Source organism: Heteronotia binoei, chromosome 6 (assembly GCF_032191835.1).
Source record: "Heteronotia binoei isolate CCM8104 ecotype False Entrance Well chromosome 6, APGP_CSIRO_Hbin_v1, whole genome shotgun sequence".
Taxonomy (NCBI): domain Eukaryota; kingdom Metazoa; phylum Chordata; class Lepidosauria; order Squamata; family Gekkonidae; genus Heteronotia; species Heteronotia binoei.
In genome coordinates, this window is record NC_083228.1 from 148,191,925 (window position 1) to 148,197,027 (window position 5,103).

Sequence of the window (5,103 nt, forward strand, 5' to 3'; positions counted from 1 at the left end):
CAGAGAGTTCCATCAATACTTTGTGGCTAATAGCCACTGATGGACCTCTGCTCCAGATGTTTATCCAATCCTCTCTTGAAGCTGGCTATGCTTGTAGCCGCCACCATCTCCTGTGGCAGTGAATTCCACATGAAAATCACCCTTTGGGTGAAGAAGGACTTCCTTTTATCCATTCTAACCTGACTGCTCAGCAATTTCATCGAATGCCCACGAGTTCTTGTATTGTGAGAAAGGGAGAAAAGGACTTCTTTCTCTACCTTCTCCATCCCGTGCATTATCTTGTAAACCTCTCTCATGTCACCCCACAGTCGACGTTTCTCCAAACTAAAGTGTTCCAACCCTTGAATCCCTCTAGTTGCCCTTTTCTCAATGCTATAATATCCTTTTTGAGGTGCGGTGACCAGAATTGTGCCTTCCTTCCGAGGGAGCCCTCTGATGCCCAGAGGTGACACGAAATGAGTGCTCAGCTGCGTGATTGAGTTGCGCAGTTGGTTGGCTGGTTCCTTCTCTGCGTTCTGCCCGTTCCGCTCAAAGGCTGTAGGGAGGAAGTAGAGAAAACGCCCACAGTTTTTGCCAAGGTGTAGGGTTGGCATGGGAGAGTGGGAGGAAGGGGATACTTGGAAACAATCACCTGCCCCCACCTCCGTCAGTCGTCTGGGGGATTTGAATTCCCTTCTGCTGACCCAGCCCTCTCTCTGCTTTGCTCCTGCAGTGTGCCGGGACTTTGCCATCTTGGAGGATCACACCTTGGCCCACAACCTGCAAGAACAGGAGAGTAAGTCCCAACGTGCGGCTGAAGAGGGATGGGCATTTGACTGTGGCAGATGATGCTGGTTGTCATGGTTCGTTGTGCTCTGCAGAATTCCACTTTAGTCCCTCATGAGGAGGAACGTGTGGAGCACGATCTCCCGTGCAGGTGCCCAGGAAAACCGCTGATCTTTGGCGTTGGGCGTTTCCATCTTTGGTTCAAGTGTAGCTTTGCAGTCCAAAGAGTTGATCTTTTTTTTTTTTTTAGCTGGGTTTTGTCTTTAGAATTCTGCATCAGAGACATTGCCCGGTCTCTGAGACTCGACGAGAGAAAGGTGGGCCCCTGTGTGCAAACGCCAAAGTTCTGCATGAACACCCTGAAGTGTGCGCTTTGGGTGCGAATCTTCACAAAAGTAATTTGATGGGGAGCTAAACGTGACGACAGATTTTCCTTGTTGGTGCTTTGGAGGGTTTTCCCTTGCCCCCGAGGAAGGGCCAAGGGTTTGTGTTTGCGGGAGGGGCTTTTGCTCTGTGGTAGAGCATCTGCTTGGGAAGCAGAAGGTCCCAAGTTCAGTCCCCGGCATCTCCAGTTAAAAGATCTGGCAGGAGGTGATGGGAAAGACCTCGGCCTGAGACCCTGGAGAGCAGCTGCCAGGCTGAGTAGACAAGACTGACCTGGATGGACCAAAGGTCTCAATTCAGTCGAAGGCAGCTTCATGTGTTGTGTCTTCTGTTGGGCTGTCAAATGTTATTCAGATAACACCAAATGAAAGTGTTCAAAATGGCAACTGAGGAGCAGTGACTCGAGGTGGCCGAACTTGCTTAATGTAAGTGCCACACAGAATGAACATCAGATGTCTGAGAGCCGCAAGACATGAACATCAGATGTTTGAGGGGAGGGAAGGAGGGAAGGGAAGGAAGGCAGGAAGGGAAATAGATGTGGAGAGGAGGTAGAAAGAAAGCAACTTTAATTTTAAATGCATTCTCGAAGCTGCTGGCCGGCTTGGCTAAGAGAAGCGATTTGAAGAGACCAACGCCTTCTCCAAGCCAGTCAACAGAGCGGTGGGGGCTTTGAGAGCCACACAGATTGTGTGAAAGAGCCACGTGTTCGGCCACCCCTGTCTTAGGCAGTCATCTGCCCCTCCTCCAAAATCTGGACAGCTCTCCCAACTCCGGAGCAGGGATTTCTTCCCACCGCCGGAGGTGTTGTGGGCCCTCCCAGAGCCGAGGCCTAACGGGGCACGTGTGCCTTCCCTTGCAGTCGAGCACCACTTGGCCACCAACATCCAGCGGAACCGCCTGGTCCAGTACGACTTGCAGGTGGCAAAGCAGCTTCAGGAGGAAGAGAACCGCAAGGCGCACGGCCGCATCCAGAAACGCCACAAAAACATGTGAGTGGGGACCTGTTTTCTTGGGCGGGCCGTGGGGGAGCAGCGGGTGGTAGCCAGGCAGAATTGTGGCCTTGTTTTGTAGCAGGACCTCCTTTGCATATTAGGCCCCACCCCCCTGAGGTAGCCAATCCTCCGAGAGCTTATGGGGGCTCTTTGTACAGGGCCTACTGTCAGCTCCAGGAGGATTGGCTACATCGGGGGGGGGGGGCGTGGCCTAATATGCAAAGGAGCTCCTGCCGTGGCCGCACATGACCCCATCCGCCTCAGCTCCCGCTACGTTTCACAGAACGATCAGCCTCTTTAAAGTAGGCGGAAGTTTAGATTAGATTAGAGTTTAAAATTCGGTCTGTGAGTAGAAAAGGTTTCATCAGAAGGGATGAGCGGGAGCCTAGTGGATCTTTGACGGACAGGCAAGGTTTTATTTCAGCTGGAATGGACTGGAGGTCCCTTTTCCCAGTGCTGTAGGACAACACAGCCTGGTACCCAATGAGAGACAGGAGAGGCGGGGAGTTTTGTCATTTAGAGGTTATTATGTCCTATAGAGGATGGTGCAGAATTGTTTTGTGTGGCCCCAGACGGTCAGACCAGAACCAGCAGGTTGAAATTACATCAAAAGAGTTTCTTACTGAACCTTAGGAAGAACTTCCTGACCATTAGAGCGGTTCCTCAGAGGAACAGGCTTCCTTCGGAGGTGGTGGGCTTGCCTTCCTTGGAGGTTTTTCAACAGAGGCTAGATGGCCCTCTGACAGCCAGGCTGACCCTGTGAATTTAGAGGGAGGTATTTGTGAGTTTCCTGCATTGTGCAGGGGGTTGGACTAGATGACCCTGGGGGGTCCCTTCCAACTCTATGCTTGGGGAGGAGTATAGCCATCCTTGGTGTGATGACATCACTTCTAGCGCAACCCAGTGTCAAGCATTGATATTTCCCAATAATCAGTCTTTTGTTATTGAATCAAAATTTGCTTTATTGTAGAAACTCCATACATCCTTGAAAGTAAGGACGTATACAGACTTACATAGCTACTTTATAGGATAGCTTCAAAGGAACATACAGATGCAATCTGAGTCACGGGTTCAAAGGTTACTGCAAAGTATCTCTTTTATTACTGTAGCTACGCGCTCAGAAGCTGAAGCGGGGTGTATTGTATTTTCTGATTAGATGGAAACATTTTTCTGTAGCACACGATGAGTGGGTTGAGCGCTCAAATGTAAAAGCACCAGAATTAATTAAGAAATTCTATGCCAAACATCCTATCAAACCCCGATGAGAGTTTTTTTTTGGGGGGGGGGGGCACTATGTAAGTCTGTATGTCATTACTTCCAAAATGTCAAGCATTGATATTTCCCAATAGTCTTTTGTTATTGAATCAAAAGTTGATTTATTGTAGAAACTCCATAGCTTTGCCAAGGACAGAATCCTTGGAAGTATTGACGTATACAGACTCACATAGTTACTTTATAGGATAGCTTCAAAGGATAACATATGGATGCAATTTGAGTCACGGGTTCAAAGGTTACTACAAAGTATCTCTTTAATTACTAAGGAATGTAAGTTAATAAAAACATCTCCCTTTCTCACACTTTCTCTGCTAGTAGATAAGACCTGTCTGTGTGAATCTGGGGGAGAGGCACGTCACACTGTTACCAGCCAGGCTAACCTAAACATCCTTGGGCCAGATGGATTTATTATTGCCTTTAAGTTGTAAAAGAGGGGGAAGCAGGAGAGCTTGGTATTCTGCGCTTTGTCTGAGGGACCATAATGGCACTCAGAAATATGCATGCTTGACACCCGGAAGTGATGTTATTGCACCAGGATGCCACTGTAGCATTCACGTAAAGCTCTGTGGCTTAATCATAGAGTTTGGGGGCAATGCTAAAGTGTCACCTGTGGAGGAAGGGACGTCATCAAGAGTGGCAGGGCAGATGGCAGCTGAATAGTGGCAGGCAGTGGCAGGGCAGATGGGAGCCTTAGCAACCCTTGCAACTTTCCAGCAACCGTTTGCTGGAATAAAATCCATTCATTTTAGCCTCTAAGGGGCTGCTGGCCTCCTGTTGGCTCTTTCTGAAGCGGATTCTCACGGCTGCCCTGTGGAAATAAGGGCACCGGGCAGCTTCCTATCTTGGAGGCGCCTCTCTCTTGCTCTCCGAGTGCACAGTCCTCTGGCTTCCTTTGTCCCTTCCTGTCTCCATGCTTGTGGCTCGTCCCTGTGGCCCCCTTCTGACCTCCCCCTTCTCTCCCCCCCTCAGAGAGCAGCAGGACTGCGAGATCGCTCAGGAAATCCAAGTCAAGCTGGTCATCGAAGCGGAGCAGAAGCGGCGGCAGGAAGAGGACGATGAGGTGAGCGCGGAGGAAGGGGCCTTCTAGCGCACGCAGGCATGCATTCCCGCCCCCCCCCCTGCCCCACAAGTCAGCTGGCTGCTCTGCTCGGGGCAGCTGTGCAGTGGTGGCGTCGAGTGGAAACAGCCCCCTTTAGAACTTGTCGCAAAAGGTCAAAAGAGACTATTTTGGGAGCCGGGATGCAGCGACACACCATCTCGTAGCTCAGTGGCGTCAAACTCATTTGTTATGAGGGCCGGATCTGACATAAATGAGACTTTGTTGGGCTGGGCAGTGTTGGACCAGGTCGTGTGTGTACCTATTTAAGATTAGATTAGCAGAGATATACACTTTTTATAGGACACAGACAAACACAATTAAATATATATATATATTTTTAAAAACCTTAAAATAAAACATGCTTAAAACATTAGCACTCCTTGGTCTTAAAGGTGCTTTCTTTGTATTTCTCCCATGGGATCCAGGGAACTGGGCAAAGGAAGCTCTGGCTCTTTCCTTCCTTCCCCAGGGGACCGGGAGGGGGAGGAGCCTCAGCCAATAGAAGGAAGAGAGGGTTGTGGGATTGAGAGAGCCTGGCAAAGCAAGCTGAGATGCAGAAGGAAGCAAGAGAGAGGGAGACGGAAGCAG

General features: G+C 49.8%; 1 long non-coding RNA gene across 1 annotated transcript; it reads left to right on the forward strand.

The window, feature by feature from the left end:
- The first annotated feature begins 686 nt into the window (after positions 1 to 686).
- LOC132573455 (uncharacterized) lies at positions 687 to 4,484 on the forward strand. The gene is made up of 3 exons (XR_009555546.1): positions 687 to 775; positions 2,009 to 2,138; positions 4,386 to 4,484. It is a non-coding gene; the product is annotated as an uncharacterized LOC132573455 (long non-coding RNA).
- Positions 4,485 to 5,103: the final 619 nt, after the last annotated feature.